The 19611-nt window shown below is 47.0% G+C and overlaps 1 protein-coding gene across 6 annotated transcripts in view; it reads left to right on the top strand.

Annotated features, from left to right (window-relative positions):
- MGAT1 (alpha-1,3-mannosyl-glycoprotein 2-beta-N-acetylglucosaminyltransferase) overlaps nucleotides 1-19611 on the top strand; it is a 49797-nt gene that overhangs the window by 17422 nt on the left and 12764 nt on the right. Inside the window, exon 1 of one of the 6 annotated variants that reach the window (XM_077925155.1) lies at nucleotides 8766-9671. The exons of the other annotated variants lie outside the window; for them this stretch is intronic. The gene's annotated coding sequence lies outside the window, so the exon portion shown is untranslated. Of the gene's footprint in view, nucleotides 1-8765; nucleotides 9672-19611 lie in introns of those variants that run through there. 6 annotated transcript variants of the gene reach the window in all.

Raw genomic sequence — 19611 nt, 5'->3', positions numbered from 1 at the left:
GATGTGATGACAGTTGGGTGCGGAGGGAAAAGGCAGCAATTCTCATTTGTGATTTGGCAGTGGGGTAGGAGAGGCAAGTGCAGTGGCTTAAAGGCTAGATGTCCCAAATCAATACAGTGCCAAAAGTATCTCTTTAGGGTCCAGTTTTTAAAATCGCTCAAGGTATTGGAACCGTTTTATCTACGCCTCTCTCATTTTTATTCTTTCTGTTAAATGCAGGTATGCTAACAATCCTGCCCTATATTTGCTGTTTGATCTTCCATGTCCATTTTATTTCTCTTCTGGCTCAGTGGCAGTCTGCTGCAAAGCATACCATCTCTCTCCTGGAGTCAGGCATGACATTTCTTCCCTTCTTTTGATGCTCAACCTTTGTGGATGTCTCTATTCATCTTAAAACGTGCCCTAGAAAGAGAGGCAGCTGCTGAAGGTAGATAGAATAAAGCACAGGGAGAAATGTAGCTTGCAAGTGTAAAATGAAATGGAATAGCACCCCATAATAAGATGACAAAAGAATGGGGGCCTATAATGGGTCCTGTTTCATTCTGTGTTGCTTTAAAAAACAAACACTATTTTTAAACCTTCCTGAGGCTTCCAGCAGACAATAGTATTCCTGACCAATAATCTTGGTTATTAGCAAGTGTTGCACATCACCTTAAAGTGGTTCACAAAAATTACTTGCCAGCTTGGTGACTATTAGTCCTTTACTGGCATACTGGCAATCTGAAAGGGTTCATTCCCTGTTTCCCTATTGGGTGGCAAATCTTCCTCAACCCAGACAGCCAATGCTAACTATTTACAAGGCTAGCCAAATAGTAAGAGCAGGTTGGGAAATGAGAAGGCAAGCCATGGGAGGATTGTTCAAGTAACTTCTGCTTTTGTACATGAGGATAGCCACTCCAAAACCAGCACATGGTTTGATGAAGAGGTGTCTGCCCACTGTAATGTGGCAGGTTTCAGGTTTGAGAAAACAGTGTGCAAATTGCAGTAAGTTGCTTGAAACTGAAACAGGCAAATAGGGTGCACACATCTGGCACAGGAAGTTGTTTTGCTGGTGTGATCAAAGTTCTCCATCCATGTCCTAGACTAATACTGGGGTCAGATTCCTTTATTAAGGGTGCATATCCTTAAAATGCAGCAGAATGCATAGATAGAGCCACACTAGACATATTTATTTAACAACAATTTATATAGGTAAAAATAAAGGTAAAGGACCCCTGGATGGTTAAGTCCAGTCTGGTGCAATGGGACACCGTGACAGAAGCCAGAGCGCATGGAAACGCCGTTCACCTTCCCACCGCAGTGGTACCTATTTATTTACTTGCACTGGTGTGCTTTCAAACTGCTAGGTTGGCAGAAACTGAGACAGAGTAACGGACGCTCACCCCATTGCGAGGATTCAAACTGCCGGCCTTCCGATCGGCAAGCCCAAGAGGTTTAGACCACAGTGCCACCCACGTCCCGTTAACATTTTCTGTACCACTTGATTGTAATAAAACCTCAAAGTGGTTTCCAAAAAATACCAAAATTATCAGAAAAACAATTTTAAACAATTTAAAAAATCATTAAAATAAACTGTAGAAAATATTAAAACACACCAACATTTAAAACTGTAGAAAATATTAAAACACACCAACATTTATGGGTCTGGGTTGTTGTTTAGTCATTTAGTCGTGTCCATAGGATTGCCAATACCTGTTACAAGCAAGTGCCAAAAAGAATGTAGTCAGGGCACCTGCCCAATGTCAAGAGGCAGGGAAATTCAAAGTATGGGTGCTGAAATACTCAAAGACTTGATTCCTTAAAACTGTGTAGCAGGTATTATGTGGCACCTGTAACAGTGCCAGTTCTGTAGATCAAAGTGGTTTAGAGGGCACATATTGGGTAAGGTGATCCCACAAGTAAACTAGTCCCAAGCCATTAAGGGCTTTGTATACTAATAGTAACACCTTGAACTCTGCCCGGTAAGAAATCAGCAACCAGTGCAGATATCTGAGCAGGGTCTCACTCCTGTTAGCAACTGTGCTGCAGCATTCTACACCAACTGTGGTTTCTAGGTCAAGCACAATGGAGCTCCACTTAGAGTACATTGCAGCAATCCAGACTTGAAGTCACCAGTGTCTGAACTATTGTGGTCAAGTTTTCCCAGTCCAGGAAGAATAAAAGCTTCTGTACCAAGCGCAGCTGGTAAAAGGCGCTTCCAGCCACTGAGTCTACCTGTGGCTCCAGTGACAAAGCTGGACCCAGAAACACCCCTGACTGCTTGTCTGCTCCTTTAGGAGGAGTGCAACCCCATCCAGGACAGACAGCTGTCCAGTTTCCCAGACACCGGAACCACTCACCCACAGTGCCTTTTTCTTGCTAAGATTCAAGCTCAACTTTTTCAGTCAAGCTCAGCTCATTACATAGTATGAGGAGAAAGACAGCAGGCAGTTACGTACATTATTAGCATGTCACATTGTGTCTTATATTAACTGTGATCCAACCTTGGCTCACCAATTGTCCACTTCTGCCACTCCTTATTAGTATTACTTGACCTAATAACCCATTACGACTATACCACCGTTCTCACGTTTTTGTTTCTTTAAAATTCAGGTGTGTAAGCTTGTGTCTTAAGGGACGCGGGTGGCGCTGTGGGTAAAAGCCTCAGCGCCTAGGGCTTGCCGATCGAAAGGTCGGCGGTTCGAATCCCCGCGGCGGGGTGCGCTCCCGTTGCTCAGTCCCAGCGCCTGCCAACCTAGCAGTTCGAAAGCACCTCCGGGTGCAAGTAGATAAATAGGGACCGCTTACTGGCGGGAAGGTAAACGGTGTTTCCGTGTGCGGCTCTGGCTCGCCAGAGCAGCGATGTCACGCTGGCCACGTGACCCGGAAGTGTCTCCGGACAGCGCTGGCCCCCGGCCTCTTAAGTGAGATGGGCGCACAACCCTAGAGTCTGTCAAGACTGGCCCATACGGGCAGGAGTACCTTTACCTTTTTGAGCTTGTATCTTAGCCAAGATCTCAAAGATGGCTCACATTGGAATGCAACATAAAGTACAATGAGACAATGGAACCCCATCAGGAAAAAAATGTATTCCAAATTAACAGCCAACCAGGAAAACAAATGAGTAATAATATATTTTAAAAAAATCTGTAGGCAGATTCTGACATTGTTCCAAGAGGACGAAAGCTTTACCTAAACTGATTGTAAACTGCTTTCTAAACTGTTTGTAGAATTGGTCAGGTGAGCTTTTCTGGATAAAGAGCTCCCATCATTGGGGCACCACTGTGGAGGAAACCATACATCTTAGGCGCATGGACTATGCTTCATGGTGGGAGGTACTTACAGCTAGCCTTCCTTCAGATATTCTTAAATCCTGGGGTGATGTGGAAAGCAGAAGAGCTGAAAGCAACACCACCCCTCATTCACCTATGATCTGATTACTTCCTTCCTTAAACTTTTTGAATTCCCCCTTTATGCAGAGATGGGAATCTGTTTCAAGTGTTCAGTCTCTTGTGCCCTGCCTGCAGCCCTTTATCATGCTGTTAGCTGGGTCACTGTGTCCCAAGCAAGGCAGATTGCTTACAGTGCCCATTATGCCCAGGGAAGGTATCTGTCACCAGTTCTTCTGAAGGATAAAGGAGAAGCTACAAAGCAAGACAATGGGTGTTAAAAACAAGTCTACAGATCGGATTCTCTCAGAATAATTTCCAGGGATTTCTGCCCATGGTGTGCATTATTCCTATATTTTTACTATTTTTGTTTTGCCTTTTCTTTCCAAAAGAAGAGGCAAGGTAGTTAACAAAATGCCTGAAGTAACAATCAGAATAGTTTATTTGTTGTTTATCTTTATTGATTTAAATTTTACTTTATATCTCACTTCTCCTCCATTATATCCCACCTCTCTTTCCAAGGGAGTAAACATTCAAGCACTGAATAGACCCAGAGCTGCTTAGCTTCAGCAAGGCCTTGTGTGTGTGTGTGCCTTCAGATCATACACTAGGACCATATCCACAACAAAATGGTGCTTATTTCCAACTAAATGTGTTTACCATTCCTTTAGCAAAAGCAAACAGCATTTATTCATGTAGTCATGATACTGTTTTCAGTTTGAAATCCAAATTTCACATGCATAAGAGCATTTCTATCCCACCAGCACAAGCTTTTCTACTTGTATAATGGGACTTCCCCCGCTCCCCTACTTCCCCACACCCTTGGTTCTGATTTAAGCCCACGAATACAGTCAAACCTGATGGTAAATGCTATTCAACAATTTCATGCTGGATTCTCCCTTGGAAGTTTGTTTTTTGCATGAAGAATATTGATGTTTAGGTCAGTGGCAGAGTATCCTGGAAGGCTGAAATGTTCTCCTGCTGGTTTCTAAATGTACATGGGATTTATAAGTCTGGCTTGTATCCATTTACACTCCTGCATAGTGACTGATCTATTTGCGCCTTATAGAAGGTCTTTGTTGGCAGGTGATGGCTTCTATCACATGTTGAAGATAAGGGGGGGGGGGCGGGCTGTGCTGGATCAGACCAAAGGCCCATCTAGTCCAGCCTCCTTTTCTTACAGTGGCCAACCAGATGCTGCTGAGACATTTGCAAGCAAGACCTGAGTTCAAGGCACTCTCCCTAGCCTTCCCATTTGTTCTTCCCAGCAACTGATGTCCAACAGTTGAGGTAGAAGTATAAGCAGTTGAATGAGCCCCTGATGCTGTGTTGTGTATATTATTAAGCCCTACAGTAGTGTTGTCTGAGTGGATAGGCGGGCAGGCAAAGTTAGCATCTGGATATGTTGCATGATCTAGTTGCTGGGTTTCTATCTGTCTTGGGTGGTCCATTATTATTCATTACAGTTGTTTGTCCCACCTTTCAGAATACAAATCCATCCAAGGCAGCTTACTAATAAGATTAAACTACATTTAAGAAATGCACAATAAATTGCAGCAACGTATAAAACGTAACTGGGATCCTTTCTGTGCTGGTGGTGGTAGTCCTGTGGAGTCCAGCCAGCACAGGTCCTGATGCTGTTGTCTTTGCCTTTCTCCCTGTCTCCAGCCTTGAATCCGTCCTACAATCAATGCTGAAACAGGCTCAGTCTAAGGAATCCTTCCTGCTGCTGACTAGCTGTTTGAGATAAGACAGGCCAGAACAAGCGAGAGACTTTGTTTCTAAGCCTTCAGCCTTCTCCTCCTCATCCCACCCCTTTTCCACCTGAAGCTGGCATTTCCTGAAAAGGGACAAATTGTGCCCAAGGACACGCGTATTTTGTGCTGTGTCACAGAGCACAGAACCTGCCATGGGATTTGGCTCTTTGAGCATTGCACTTGCATGCTTTCCAAGTGACCCAGGCTTTTGGTCTCCACAGCTTTGAAGTTTTAAAGCTGCGCAGATGGAGCGCATGAAAGGCTTACAAAGCAAAAGGGACTTTCTATGAGGTCTTCAAGTGACAAGGTTTCCCTGGCTCCGGAGCTTTTTCTTTCCCGTTCTGTGGCTTGCATTCCTTAGCTCTGGTGGCCCCAATTCTGACAGGCTTGGTCAGCAGCCAAGCCTCAAGAGTCTGTTTCCGTTTTTCCAGCTTAGTGCTGCCCCTTCTTGGTGGGAGAGTGCTGTATTGCTCAATTCCGCTCAACAAGCAAGCAAAGCCACCGAGCAAAACATTATCAGTTTACTCACCGAGTTCTCTCTCTTCCTCTCACTACTTCCTCACACACCCCTCTTTAGATGGGAAAGGTTAATCCTCCCTGATCTGGTAGCTGATGCTCACAGAGGAGGGAGTTAGGTATCATGAGGGAACCAGCTGGACTAGAATATCTCCATCCCGGAGTCTCAAGGGAAGGCATGTTTTTTGTACACCTGTGAAACAAGGCTTCCTGGCTGCCTTCTCAACTCTCTGCAAGTTCACATGTCTTTCTCCTGTTAAGTGATCATCTGGTCCAGAAAACTATCATGAAAATTGTTGACTCGTTTTCTGGCAAGTGAAACTGAGAGGCAAAAGGTGAGGTTATCTTAGTCTGCTGCTGCTTCATCACCATCAGGGTGGAGAATGTGGCATTGGAGTTTTTTCCCTTTGGGCTCCTGTAGCTGCCGTTTCTCCAGTCACTGGGATTTGGAGACTTCAAGATTGGGGGTTGGTCTCAGTGGGGAGCTTTCTCTGATTTCCATCTGCCTGCTCTGCTCATCGGCATGAACTTGAAGTGCTCCTCTTTTCTTGCTTTGAGGACTTTCAGCTTGAGACATTTATCCTCTAGAGCCCTCCAGATGTTTTGGGACTACAACTCCCATCACCCCTAGCTGATAGGACCAGTGGTCAGGGATGATGGGAATTGTAGTCCCAAAACATCTGGAGGGTCAAGTTTCACCATGCCTGCTCTAGAGCAGTGTTTCCCAACCTTGTGCCTCCAGCTGTTTTTGGCCTACAATTCCCATCATCCCTTGCCACTGGTCTTGCTAGTCAGGGATGATGGGAGTTGTAGGCCAAAAACATCTGGAGGCACAAGGTTGGGAAACACTGCTCTAGAGCTGTGGCTAGAACAAAGGAGTCTTGATTAAGCCTGAGCAAAATACTTGAACTAGTGGCCTGGTTGACAATTAGCTTCATGCTGGGGGCTGTATAAGTGAGCAATGGTGGAAGGGCCAGCAGTTTTAGACCTGCCTGCTGACTTAGTCCAGTACAATGTATGGACCAATGGTTCTTTAATCCCCTCCTCTTCCTTAGTGCACAACATAGACTTGGACAGAGCTCTTCCCTGAAGATGTATCACAGCTGCACAGTCCCCTGTGTGAGTCAAAACACAGGCAAATGGGAGTGAGCAGCTGAGGTGTATGTGAATGCTGCCAATGTTCCTGTTGCTGTTGGCACAGGAAGATTTTTTTGCAACATGTGAGCTCCCATAGGACAAAGTGACCGAGTTGCCTAACAAAGAGTAACAAGGAGGGTTCTATCTTGGAGGCCAAATGGGAAGCCCCGTGGGCCAAACTTGGGTTTGCTGCTAGCCTGTTTCAGGAGTACTGAGAAACTAGGAACTGTGTCCTTGCACAGAGATGAGACTATTTCTCATCTCTAGGCTCGAATCACAGCTCGACAGTATGACCTTTCCAGCCATCCTTCAGCCTTCCTTCTGTAATTGACTTGGCTATATGCACGTTAGCTTGGGAGGGAATAGATCATAGGAATGTAGTTGCCCAGACCTGTCTGCCCTCTGCTGTGGAAATGCATGTTCTGTAGTCAGAAGGTACGGGATATAGCCGCTTTTCTAAAGCTAAGCAGGTTTGTGTCTGGTCAGCGCCTGGCTGGGAGACTGCCTTGGATACCCTGTGTATGCTACTTGGAATTACATTGTGGAAGCAAGGTGAGAAATAAATTTTAAAAATCCATGTTTTGAACCTTCCTCAACCTGGTGCCATTCAGAAGTCATCTGGAGAATACCAGGTTAGGGAATGCAGAGTTCCTTCAATGTTTCTGAGCTATTAAGTAGAAATTTATTATAAAGTTGCATATGGATCAGTGATAAGATGACTATATGTTACCTCTGCTATCCAAAGTGGCATGCTTCTGAGTATCCGTGACTGAGGATCATCAGCAGGAGTGCTCTTGTGCTCATTGTGGGCTTCGCTTAGGCATTTGGTTGGCTACTTGAGGAGCATAATGCTGGCCTGGTAGGGCTTTGGCCTGATCTACCAAGGCTGCTCTTAATTGTCTGCCTTGGTTTTGTTGATGGCTTCCTGTTTTTTTGTCCATTCTGTTCATTTCCCCTCCCCCCCTAACATAATTACGCAGAAGACCAGGCAGGCTGGGACAGAGTTCTGTTTCCTATTAGTGAGTAGGCAGCTGTGTTGGGGATGGAATTGGAGTGATCTGGTCCTAATTTTGCGTCTGGCTCTCCCCGTGTTCAATTGCAGCCTTGATCTTCTGATGCAAACTTGATCCAAATCATCCAATAAATGTTTTTGTTGTTTGGTGTTACAGCTATAACACCAAAGTCCGATTTGTCACGTCATAAAATCAGTGCGAGCAAGAGAGTTTGGTGGACTCAATGTGTCCAATTAGGCATTTTAACTGTCTTTGCCTTCCGTGTCAAGCTGAATCCTGTCCTCATAATTAAACTTGTTCCCAATGCAGTAAAGATTTTCTTCTTTCTCTCCCGCAATCCCCCAGCAGCCTCTTTGGTTAAGGAGGATTTTAAAATAAACTTATCTGCCGCAGTGCTCCAAGGCACATTACCATTGTATCTCTTTTCCTTCCTCCCCAGCAGGCTCTTCCCTTCTCTCACAGTTCCATTGTGCTGGCGTGGGTGACAAAAGTACACACCCACCCACAGGTAACACTTCACTTTGTCCCTTGCTGTCCCATTGAGACCTCTGAGTGGTCTGAGATCATGCTCATGCTGCTTCTCCCTTAATCCCCTTCCCACGATGGGACTCTGAGTGGTGGTGTACATTGCACCCTTAATGCACAGCTTGCCTAAAGTGGTCTTCCTAATTTCCCCACAATTATCCCCTCCCTCTTCTGTATCCTGTTTACCTCGGAACCAGCACATTCTCACTCTCACACAGGCACTTCCTCTACTACCACCAACATCAGAAACAGGCGACCAGCTGGCTGGGAAGAGAGCAGTTAATGGTTAACGCTCCTCTGTGGGGAAACGTGGCAGCAGAAATTAGCTCATTGCGGTCATTGCTTGCTTTGCTTTGCTAATCATCCCCATGAGAACTGTTTTCTCTTCCAGTCCTATTCCTCGTATTTTACCAAGAATATTGTACCTTTCGCCTGTTCTTCTTTGCTGATACTCTACTTCAACTCCACCAAAGCCCACTTTTAGCAAGAGAGGGTCATGTTGATCTGTTTCCTTGGCATAAATGCAGTATGAGGGGGAGCTTGGCATCCACTTCTGTCACTTAGGTCAGAATCTGATCCCAGCTTTTGACTCCATAGAATCATCCGGACTGGGCTAATGCCAGTAACTGAGGTCAGAATCCAGCCCTCACCTTTCCCATATTGGCCAGTGCAACAGTTTCAGGATTGCATTAGCTTCACTGCACTCGCTGTAAGATGCAGACTTGAGAATCCAACCCTTTTTTATCTTCAGCCTCCCTATGAGTGTTCTGGGTGTGTGAGGGTTAAGCCTTCCCTCTTCAGGTTGAAGGAGGAGAGGGGCCCTGACTTCCTGATAAAGAGGGCTGCCCTGTGGCAACCTCTTAACCCTGCCCCCTTCCCTCCTACAAAGGAGGGGCCACGTTTCCTGATTTCCCCGGGGAAGTGAAACTAGCTCTCTGGGTTCAAAACTTTGCAGCAGGGCAGCGTGCCTTGCCGTGTTTTTCCCCTCCTTCAATTCAGGCATCCAGCGAATCTGTCAGATTCTGCCCTGCTGCTCTCCTGCCACTGGAAATTGGATACCGGCGGAAAGATATTTTTCAAGCGATAAAAACTGCCAGAGAGACAGAAGGCAAGTTTATAACACTGGACTTGGGCTGTTGATCGGAGAGCGGGACAGAGAGGGGAGGTAGAAGCTGAACATAGCAGCAGCGGCAGGGTGCTCTTGAAGTGGACTTATTTGTCGAGGCGCACAAGGAATGTCTCCTGAGCTGGACTTGCTAATCTGCTCGGGACAAACGCTGTGTGTTAACTCCACAGAGCTTCAGATAGAGGGGAAAGTGCTGGCACCATGTGGCAACAGCAACTTAATGGTGACGGTGGGTACAAGCTGAACTTCTAAGGCACTATGGAGAGGGGATTTAGGAACACTTTACAGTGGCGCGGCCTTTTAAAAAGGAACAAATTCTAGGCTGTTCTGGTAATTCTATGTTTAGTTGTTTATATCCGATGAACTTGGTGCAAAAGAACTGTATAAACAGCCCTGCATGCATTGAATGTGTTTCCTATGTGGTAGTCTCTGTGCAGTTCTGCGGTGGGTATTAGACATGGGAGCAAAACTTTTGAGAGACCTTATCTGACCGGTTTTAGATCCGGGAGTGTTTGTGTCTGTTGTGGCTCATGAGTACATGTACATTTCCAGCAGTGCTGTTTGGATAGTGGGCCTCTTCGTCCTGCCTTCTGTGTCTTTACCTGCTCTAATAGCACTTGCAGCAAGGAATTAGGTGATAGAATGGTCTGCACCCCTTAGAATCACTTGGAAGGAACAATTTTGCATGGTGATGGCCTCTCTCCTGTTGTCGCCTTGTATTCTCCCATCATGTTTGCATCCCTTATCTTACCGCCCAGCTAGATCCTTATGGTGGTTTATAGACGAAATATACAAAATAACTGCACAGGCTGTCTTAAGAGCTGGCTATTTAATACACTGAGATGCCTTTGGTGGCTGAGCCACTATCTGAACAGACTTGCTTGAGCCTCTGGGACTCTGTGTGTTTAACTGTAACTAGTTCTAAGTCCAAGGTTAAAGCATGGAGCCGGTCATACTGATATCCTGTCTTGCTAGGCTGCCTCGTGATTAGTCGCTGGGCGTTTCTATTTGCTGAACAGCTGAGACTGTTGTGTGTTTTTTCTTTTTTCTTTTCAGTCTTTAGGTAGTTCTGCTTCCCATTAACCTCCTGTCCCCACACTTTGTAACCTCAAATGCTTTTCTTCTCATGCTCCATTTAGAGCAGGTATAGATAATCTTTGGCCCTCTGAATGTCAGTGAACTACAACTCCCATCAGTCCCAGCAAGTGTGGCTGATGGCCAAGGATGATGGGAATTGCAGTCTGGAGGGCCAAAGCTTCCCTATGCCTGTTTGTGAAGCTTTCACAACCAACTATTGTGGCTTCAACTGTTTTTATGGGCCTGGCAGAGTGGAAAGTGGGACCTGGTTCCTGTGAGCATTAAACCCAGATGGAGGGAAGAGTGTTTCCATCACTTTGCCTTCTGAACATTAGCACCAGTAACCATGAGGCTGGCAGCTGCGCTGACTTCCTGAAAGGTTCAGTGCTGCATTTAGCGTCACGAAAGTACAAAAACAGAATTTACTTCCTCTGGGCAGGGCAAAGTGTTATCTAAGCTGTCACCTAACAATGATGAACTGAACTAGAATTTGCCTAGAGGCTACCTTTCAGGCAAGATCAAAACCCTACATCTATCCTGTTTTAGTAAATACGTTATCCTTTTGCTTGTGGATACACACAACTAGAAAGAGTACTTAAACTCTCTCTTTTGGGGTGGGGGCAGGATGGGGAAAAGAATATGCTCAATTCTGGCAGGGCTGGAAAACTTGAGCCATGAAGGAGTATGATTCAGTATATTTGGGGTTAGTCTCTTGCTCATCTGAATTAGTTGCACAGGGCTGAATGTGTTAAGGTTTGGGTTGTTTTCCCAATGTAGCCTCAGGCTTGTTGCATGTAGTGCAGTTTCTCCTCAAATCCTGAGATGACCTTTGTGAAATTGTGAATCCCCAAAGTTCCCTGTCTTTGCGCACAGTTCCATTGCATTGTCTGATGCATGGCTGTGGGTCATTGTGACAGTCGAGGCATTTGACCAGGCACCTTCCCAGTGTATGCATTACAACTCCAATATCAGCAACCTTGTGCCAATTGCAAAAGTAAAAATGGAGGCCCTGATCATCCAAAGCTCCTTGCATACTACTTTCTGATTTGCTTTTTATCTCCAGTTTACCCATTGATTGTATACTCCAGTAAACAATAAGCATAGGTAAAAGACACAAGCCCAGAGAGTGTGGTTTGCATGAGTCTTCTGCTTCAAAATCTCCACCCTTCCCTTAGTAAGCATGACTTCTTCATGTTGTATCTAAACACCACCGTGCCCAGACCTGACCTTCTCAGGGTCTCCTCCGTAAATGCAATCGTGATAGGAAGTGTGTAAACCTTAGTCTGTAGTTTGGAATGTGAAACGCCTCCTCTTCATATTTAAGGTGTTTATTTTTTAATGAGAGAGAGAATTGAATTGTTAGAACTGATTGATTTCTTGGAAGAGCATTGTGTAGGCTTCTAAGATTTAAGGCCTCAAAGCCCATTGCTTAGAGGTGCTACGTCAAGCCAAAGGCATGTTTCATGAATCTATTGCTAGGATCAGCCAGTTGCATATTCCTTCCCAGCAGCGTGAGGAAATAGAACTAGTCATAGCTCTCCAATAGAACAAGAATTTCTATTCACGCTGCCAAGAACCCTTTTCTTCCCCCTTCCTGTGTTAACCTAGCAAATGTTTGAAAAATCATTGTTATTCTGCAATGACTTTGCCCTGTGTACCTCCCAGATTTCAGCAGAAAAATAGGAGCAGGTCCCATTTAGCTTGCAAAATCAATCCCCAACTATGATACAGAAATGGCACATAGTTATGGCTATTTATGGCAAGATCCCTATTACTTTGTGTCCTTCATATCTAGAGGGCTGAAGTGTCAACATATGAATTTGAGGGAGTGCTGTTTTGCCATAAGGGGAACAAATGTGTAAGACCACAGACACTATAAAACCCTGAGCAGTACCCACAATGGTTACCCAGTATTTCAGTGATCCAATCCAGAGCTAAAATCCTGTTATTCTAATGTGAGGCGTGTATGCATACATATACATCTAATACAGAAAAAATGTTTCAGTGCTCCCTGCATTTTTTGAAGGAACCAATTTCTCCACTGATGCAAATATTGTGACTCATATCTGGTGCTTTGACAGTATTTAGTTGTGCATGTGGGGCTGTGAGGAATTTAACTGAAACTCAACAGTATCTGTTCCTAGGTTCCCCTTTGGGACCAGGGTTTTCCTCATGTGGATAGATCTGGAGCCAGACAAAACAGGGATTTGTTGACCTTCCACCTTTGATTTTCTAATCCAGACCAGGGCTCAGCGTTGGACAGTCAAACAAGTTTGGCTGGGAGTTTTCCACTGACAGCTTGACAGATGCTTTGGAAGTTTCGGCATAGCTGTTAGTCTGCTGGCGGGGGTGGGTGAGGGAGTTCCTGGCTTTGGCTGGATGGACTTGTCTGGACCTCAGCTCCTGGTGGGGAAAAAATGCTCAAGGTGTTTTGATTTGGAAAGTTGTAGGTCTGGAAGAGTTCCCTCTTATTTGAAGTCCCCATGCTGAAGAAGCCACTGTTGACACATAAATAACTCTCATTCATTGACTCAGCTTTACTTCATTCATGCAAGACAGTAGACCAGGCTGGGGCACTTAGTTGTGGGTTCCCCCTGCCCGGCCATGACTGGGAAGCGGGGGGCTTAGAAGTTACTGTGGCCTGCAGCTCCCAAAGGAAATATCTGGTTGGATTCTGCTGTGCCTGTGTTGGGGGTTGGAATGGGGGGAAAGGAGGGGTGTTGGGTATAAAACAGACCCGATGCTCCAATGTTCTTGAAACGTGGAACTCAAAACGGGAGGGTGTTGAATCCTGCAAGTCTCACTGAGTCCATTACTAATCCATGCGACATGTGTTCATGCACTTGGAATGTTTTCTTTTGCTAGGGGCTGAAGGGAATACATGAGGCAGCCCTGAGGAAGTCTTATTCAGCCCAAAGAAAGAAGAGGCCTGTTGAAGCTAATATAGTGGATGCTCGGGTTGCAAACGTGATCCGTACAGGAGGCACATTCGCAACCCGCAGCGCCGCGTCTGCACACACATGGGTTGCGATTTGGTACTTCTGTGCATTCGTGAACACCGAAACCTGGAAGTAACCTGTTCCGGTACTTCCGGGTTCGGCGCAGTGCGCAACCCGAAAACACACAACCGGAAGCGTCTGTAACCCGAGGAATGACTATATTGTGTTTGGATTTGGTCATGAGATCCCAGAGTTATCACCCCAGCCCAGCTGGAGGCTTTGTAGTTGCCTCAAAGGTGTACCTAAAATTATTTGCGTCTCTTTCCAGGGAACTGGAAGATGATGGTGTGCTTTGTGAGATGAACGAGTTGGTTGAAGCATTTTACAAACTAGGGCTGAATTCCTGAACACACTTACCTGGGAGAAATTGAGTTTCATCCATTTTAAAATTGAGATCAGTATACATCAAGCTGGCCAAACTATGGTTAATACAGGCCAGGTTCTTCACATTTATTACATGGAGGCATCTAATTCCATCATTCTCTTGGGGGGATGGGTTTCATGCCATGTTTGCAAGCACGGCAATCATGGCCTACAGTGTTAATAAATGTTGTCAGTCAGCTCTTTCACTTCAAAGACTTAACTTAGGGGTTAACACACCTGGCTTGGTCTGAACCAAGGGAAGCAGTCTGCCAAGATGTCTTGGTCCCAAGTTGTTTAATGCTTTAAGTGTTTGTAACAAAATACGGACTTACTGGGTAGCTTATTAGCAGCCAGTGCAGATCTTTCAGTGCAAGTGCAATATGCATAAAGATGCCCAGATAATTTATTTTATGAGATGTCATAGAAAAAGCAAACAAAGAAATAGAAGAGCTGTATTTTGTACTAGCAGGAGCTTTCAAACCAGGTGCAAGTGTAGCCCCACATACAATGCATTGCGGTACTCTAATTGTGAGGTTACCGGTGTATGGACCACTGTAGCCAAGGCTATCACTGTCTAGGTATGGTTGTAGTTGATGCACGAACAGAGGTTGATTGGCACACCTAGCCACTGAGGGCCCCTGGACCCCTAGTGACAAATTAAATCCAGATCCCTTGGGGACATTGGATCACTTTTGTAGCTTCTGTAGGTGTGTGTATTCTGTGTATATATTTGCGTTCATGCTGAAGGTCCTTTAAAAGGTTTTATAGACCTGGCACACGTTACATTTTGAAAAAGCACATATTTCACAATCCAAACTTCATCCCACTTCATTTTAGTGGTGGGGAAAGAATGAGTTGCTCTGCGGTGGTTTTTTAGGGTATGAGGAGTCCTCATGCTAATTTTATAGAGGATGTTGTGTTTGGAAAGCAGAATCTGAGGTCAGTGGAGTTCGTCAAGTAATTGGGAAAGGAAGGAGTGTTTGGAAGATAAGACAAGAAAGGGGGAAGTTGAATTGGAGCAACGATTTTGCATTAGGCAAGGGGTCATTCACCACCATCACACACACACATGAAAGTAGTAGAAGTTGGCAGAAGGATATTTACGGTAATTGGGATTGTGCTGCTGCTGCACCTCTTTAAAATGCATCCTGTTTGAGGATTCTGAAGGGGAAGGAAGGGGGCAGATTCTGCTCAGGTTATGGGGATGGTGGTATTTGACTGTACTGCTACTTAGTATGGTGTAAGCTGCCCTGATCCTAAGGTACAGTGGTGCCCCGCAAGACGAATGCCTCACAAGACGGAAAACCCGCTAGACGAAAGGGTTTTCCATTTTTGAGTTGCTTCGCAAGACGATTTTCCCTATGGGCTTGCTTCGCAAGACGAAACGTCTTGCTAGTCTTGCGATTTTCCCCCCGCTCCCCCCCCCCTTTTTCTAAGCTGCTAATAGCCTTTTAGCAGCTAAGCTTCTAAGCCAGTGTTTCCCAACCGGTGTTCCGCGGCACACTAGTGTGCCGCGAGACGTTGCCTGGTGTGCCGCGGGAAAAATTGGCGGGGGGGGGGAATAAAGGGGAAAAAAATTATTCCCCCACCGCCAGGCGTGGGGCTGGGGCGGGGGAAGCCCGAGCTTCCCCCTCCCCCAGAACGGGACCCAGAGCCATGCCGAAGCTGCGCGCAGCTTTGGCATCGCTCTGGGAGCTTGCAGGGCTGGGGGAGGAGGAAGCCCTCCGCCAGCCTCCAAACCATGTCGGGAGACAGCGGGATGGCGCGCTGTGCCTCTCCCGCTGTCCCCCGAGTTTGCGGGGCTGGCGATGGGGAGAAGCAGGCTTCTCCCCCCGCCAGCCTTCCAGCCAAGTCGGGGGGGAGCGGCAAGGGCGCGCTGCGCCTCTCCCGCTGTCCCCCGAGTTTGCGGGGCTGGCGATGGGGAGGAGCAGGCTTCTCCCCCCGCCAGCCTTCCAGCCAAGTCGGGGGGCAGCGGCAAGGGCGCGCTGCGTTTCTCCGCTGTCCCGGACGGCTTTCAAAAGCCTGCCTTCAAAAGCCGTCCGGGACAGCAGAGAAACGCGCTGCCTTTCTCCGCTCTCCCGGGAAGGCAGGCAGGGGGGAGCAAAGGCTTTCGCCCCCGCCCGCCTTCAGAAGAGGTCAAGGACCTTCTAAAGCCATCCGGGACAGCGGTTAAACGCGCTGCCTTTCTCTGCTCTCCCGGGAAGGCAGGCAGGGGGGAGCAAAGACTTTCGCCCCCGCCCACCTTCAGAAGAGGTCCAGGACCTCTTCTGAAGGCGGGCGGGGGGCGAAAATCTTTGTCCCCCCTGCCTGCCTTCCCAGGGGCTTTTAAATCGCCCCGGACAGCGGAGAAGTCCTCCGCTGTCCCGGGCGATTTTAAAATGCCGCCCGCCAGCATTTTAAGATTGCCCCGGACAGCGGAGAAGTCCTCCGCTGTCCCGGGGTTTTTTAAAATGCTGGGGGTGGGAAGAAAAGCCCTTGTCCCCCCCCCCCAGCCTTCAGAAGAGGTCGGGGGACAGACTGTCCCCGGACCTGGTCTGAAGGCGGTTTCCCCTAGGAACGCATTAATTGATTTTCAATGCATTCCTATGGGAAACTGTGCATCGCAAGACGAAAAACTCGCAAGACGAAGAGACTTGCGGAACGAATTAATTTCGTCTTGCGAGGCACCACTGTATCCGGAGAGGCGGCCTTCAGGCGAGTTTTAATTTTAATTTTCCTTCTCCCACTTAATGCCCCACGCTCGCCCGAGCAGCTTGCAGTCCTCGGTAACCACGGCGACCCGAGGGAGGGGAGGGAACAGGGAAGTCGAGGGCGGCGGCGAGCCGCGATGACGTCAGTGGGCCGCGCCGCCTCGCCCTGGCACGGTGTGAGAGCCCCGGCTAGTGGCGCGAGCTTCAGAATAAGTGGGATCCGCGTGCGCGAGACCGAGATCGCGGGTAAGGAGCTCAGCCCTGGGCAGGAGGAAGCGGGGCCGCGCGTGCGGGCCACATCCCCACAGAGAGCGAGCCTCCCCCGGCCCACCACTCCGGGCAGGTCCACTCGCATGAGGGGGCGGCGATGGCGACGGCCGGCAGCTTGCCTGCAATGCCATCCCTCAAGCAGGCGAGGAGCCCGGAGGCTACCAGATGCGAGTCCTCTTTCCCACCCTGCTTGGGAGTCCAGAGCACTTGGTCGCATTCAGGATCTAGAGTGGGGAAGCGGGGCTTGTGTCTGGGCTGGACACATTGGGCTGCCTGTGCCGCTCGACCTGCGGGGAGAAATCAGGGTGGGAGTCACGACCGTGAGGCAGGGCTGCCAAGTGTGGCAGAAGAGGACACGGCCGTCGCACCTGTCCTTAGGTAGGAGCTTCTTCCGTGTCGACCTGCTGCCCTAAAGTCTTGGCTTTTTTCTTGGCTTTTTGGCGGTTGGCACAGAAGGAAGGCAAGGGGGAGGGGGAAAAATTGAAACTTACACTTTCGTGCGTCCCTCCCGGCGTGACGCTGCGCGCTGACGTCACGGGGCTGTAATGGTGGTGTGCCTCGAGATTTTTTTCATGAAACAAGTGTGCCTTTGCCCAAAAAAGGTTGGGAAACACTGTTCTAAGCCTTTAATAGCCTCTAAGCCGCTAAACCGCTAATAGCGCTAAGCCGCTAATAGGGTTGCTTCGCAAGACGAAAAAACCGCTAGACGAAGAGAATTGCGGAACGGATTCTTTTCGTCTTGCAAGGCACCGCTGTATATAGGATGTCAAATAGCAAGAGGGCTTTACCTGCAAGCTTGCATATGTTTGCATAGAATAACTGTTGCTTTCTCACCCCTTACTTATTAAACAAACCTATAGGGGGGGGGAATCAAAACTCCTGCTCACAGTATAGACAAATTTGGTGGCTACTATGCACAATGGCTATGTTATTCCACCACTTTGGGAGCAATAGTCCCCTGAATGCTAGTTGCTGGAAGCTGCAAGTGGGGAGGGCACTATTGGAGGCATCCCATAAACATTTGGTTGACTACAGTGAGAGCAGGTTGCTGGAGTAGATGGTCTTTTAGCCTGATATAGTCAGGGCTCTTAACATTTTTATTGGTTGTGGAGGGGCGTATTATCCCTCCTCCCTTTTTTTTTTTTTGCCTCCCTAGAAGAATTCTAAATTTATTCTCCACCTGTGTTCCCTAAATTATCTTAATGGACAACTTTGATTAGAGCCTGGAATTGAAATGGAAAGAGGTGGGATCTGTCCTACACATCTGAGGTTCTCCATCCATTTTAGAGGATGTTTTGTCACCTGAGTAGAATTCCCCTGCTTAGACATTATCCCCTTTCGCTTTGTTGCTCTTTCCCTGTCACTTCTCTGCCTTCTAATTCCTGCCTTCTGTAATTTGGCCCTTTCTCAGTGCTTATTCTGAATCTGGCACAAGGGGATGCTTTAATGCTTCTGTGGTTTCCAGTGTTGTAGTGCAGGACAACAGTTTAAGAACTTGCTTTATATTCTTGCATTTGAGGTGGCTTAGCAAACTTTTTGAACCTGCCTGCTCAGCTTACCCTACATTCTGCCCCTAGCCTCAGCTTACCCAATGCTAATGCTCTGCTCTACAGTAGAGTGCACAGCAGCCCTTCAGCACAGTACAAAGATCTGTGAAGGACACATGACACTCACGTGACATACATTGCAGGGGGTTGGACTAGATGACCCTTGGGTCCCTTCTAACTCGTAAGATTCTATGATTAGAAAAGGAGTAGAATAAGACACCTCTGTGATCACTTCTAAAGCTACTTTTCCCAAATCTGATTGGGATGATGATGTAAATTTAAGAGAAGGCATCCCTCAGTCCAGGATTACTCAGAAAGGATCCTCTTGGCTGGTAGGCAGAGGAAGGGAACAGTTTTCTCAGTCTTCCCTGGACATTTTTGTCCTCTTCCAGGTTTTCCACCTACTTCCCACCCAATCTTTCCTGCAGTTCATAAGCCACTGTTCTAAAGAAATATAAAATGACTGTGAGTTGAATTGGCCCCCTTGAGTAGGACGTCTACTGCTTAGGAGCTGCCCCTTGTCTTCCATCTTTAGTTCCATTCCTTTTCATATGTCCTAGTTTCCCTTTCTCTTGAACATATGAAACTGACTTACACTGAGTCCATCCAAAGGTCTATTTGGCCAGGGCTGTCTACTCAAACTAGCATCAGCTCTCCAGTGTCTCAGATCTTTCCTAGTGCTGCCTTTCAGTTGGAGCTACGGAGGATGGCACCTGGAGCTTCTTCTATGCAAAACATCTGCTGAGCTGTTGTTCCTGTGGCTACTGCCTTGGTGTTCATAGCAAAGCTCTTTCGGTTTTACCCCAGGAAAAATGCAAACCTGTAGAACATTTATTTCGACCCATTTGTTTGTTATGCAAAAACTCAAATACAGTGTTCAGAATTTGGAGAAGATCGACAAGGAGAAATTTGGTGCCAGGAAAGATACCGAAAGTTAACACCAGTTAGTGCCAGTACATGCAGGAGACGGCAGGTAACCATGCAGACACTCTTTCAAATTTCACCCATCTAGCAGATTGGGTTATGAACAGCACAGCTTGCTGTAAGTTGTAGAATAAGACCTGGAACACTGACTAGTAAGTCTTGAAAGAAGTTCTAAGTATTGCTAGTTATTAAAGGTTAAACCCACAACTGCATCCCATGGATGGTGAAGCCTTCTCTTCCCATCATCACCCTCTGGTTTGTTTGCACATGATGTGTCTCAGTGACCATTGGAAAATAAA

The sequence above is a fragment of the Podarcis muralis genome, chromosome 2 (assembly GCF_964188315.1).
Source record: "Podarcis muralis chromosome 2, rPodMur119.hap1.1, whole genome shotgun sequence".
Classification (NCBI taxonomy): domain Eukaryota; kingdom Metazoa; phylum Chordata; class Lepidosauria; order Squamata; family Lacertidae; genus Podarcis; species Podarcis muralis.
This window is presented reverse-complemented; position numbering and strand designations above follow the sequence as displayed.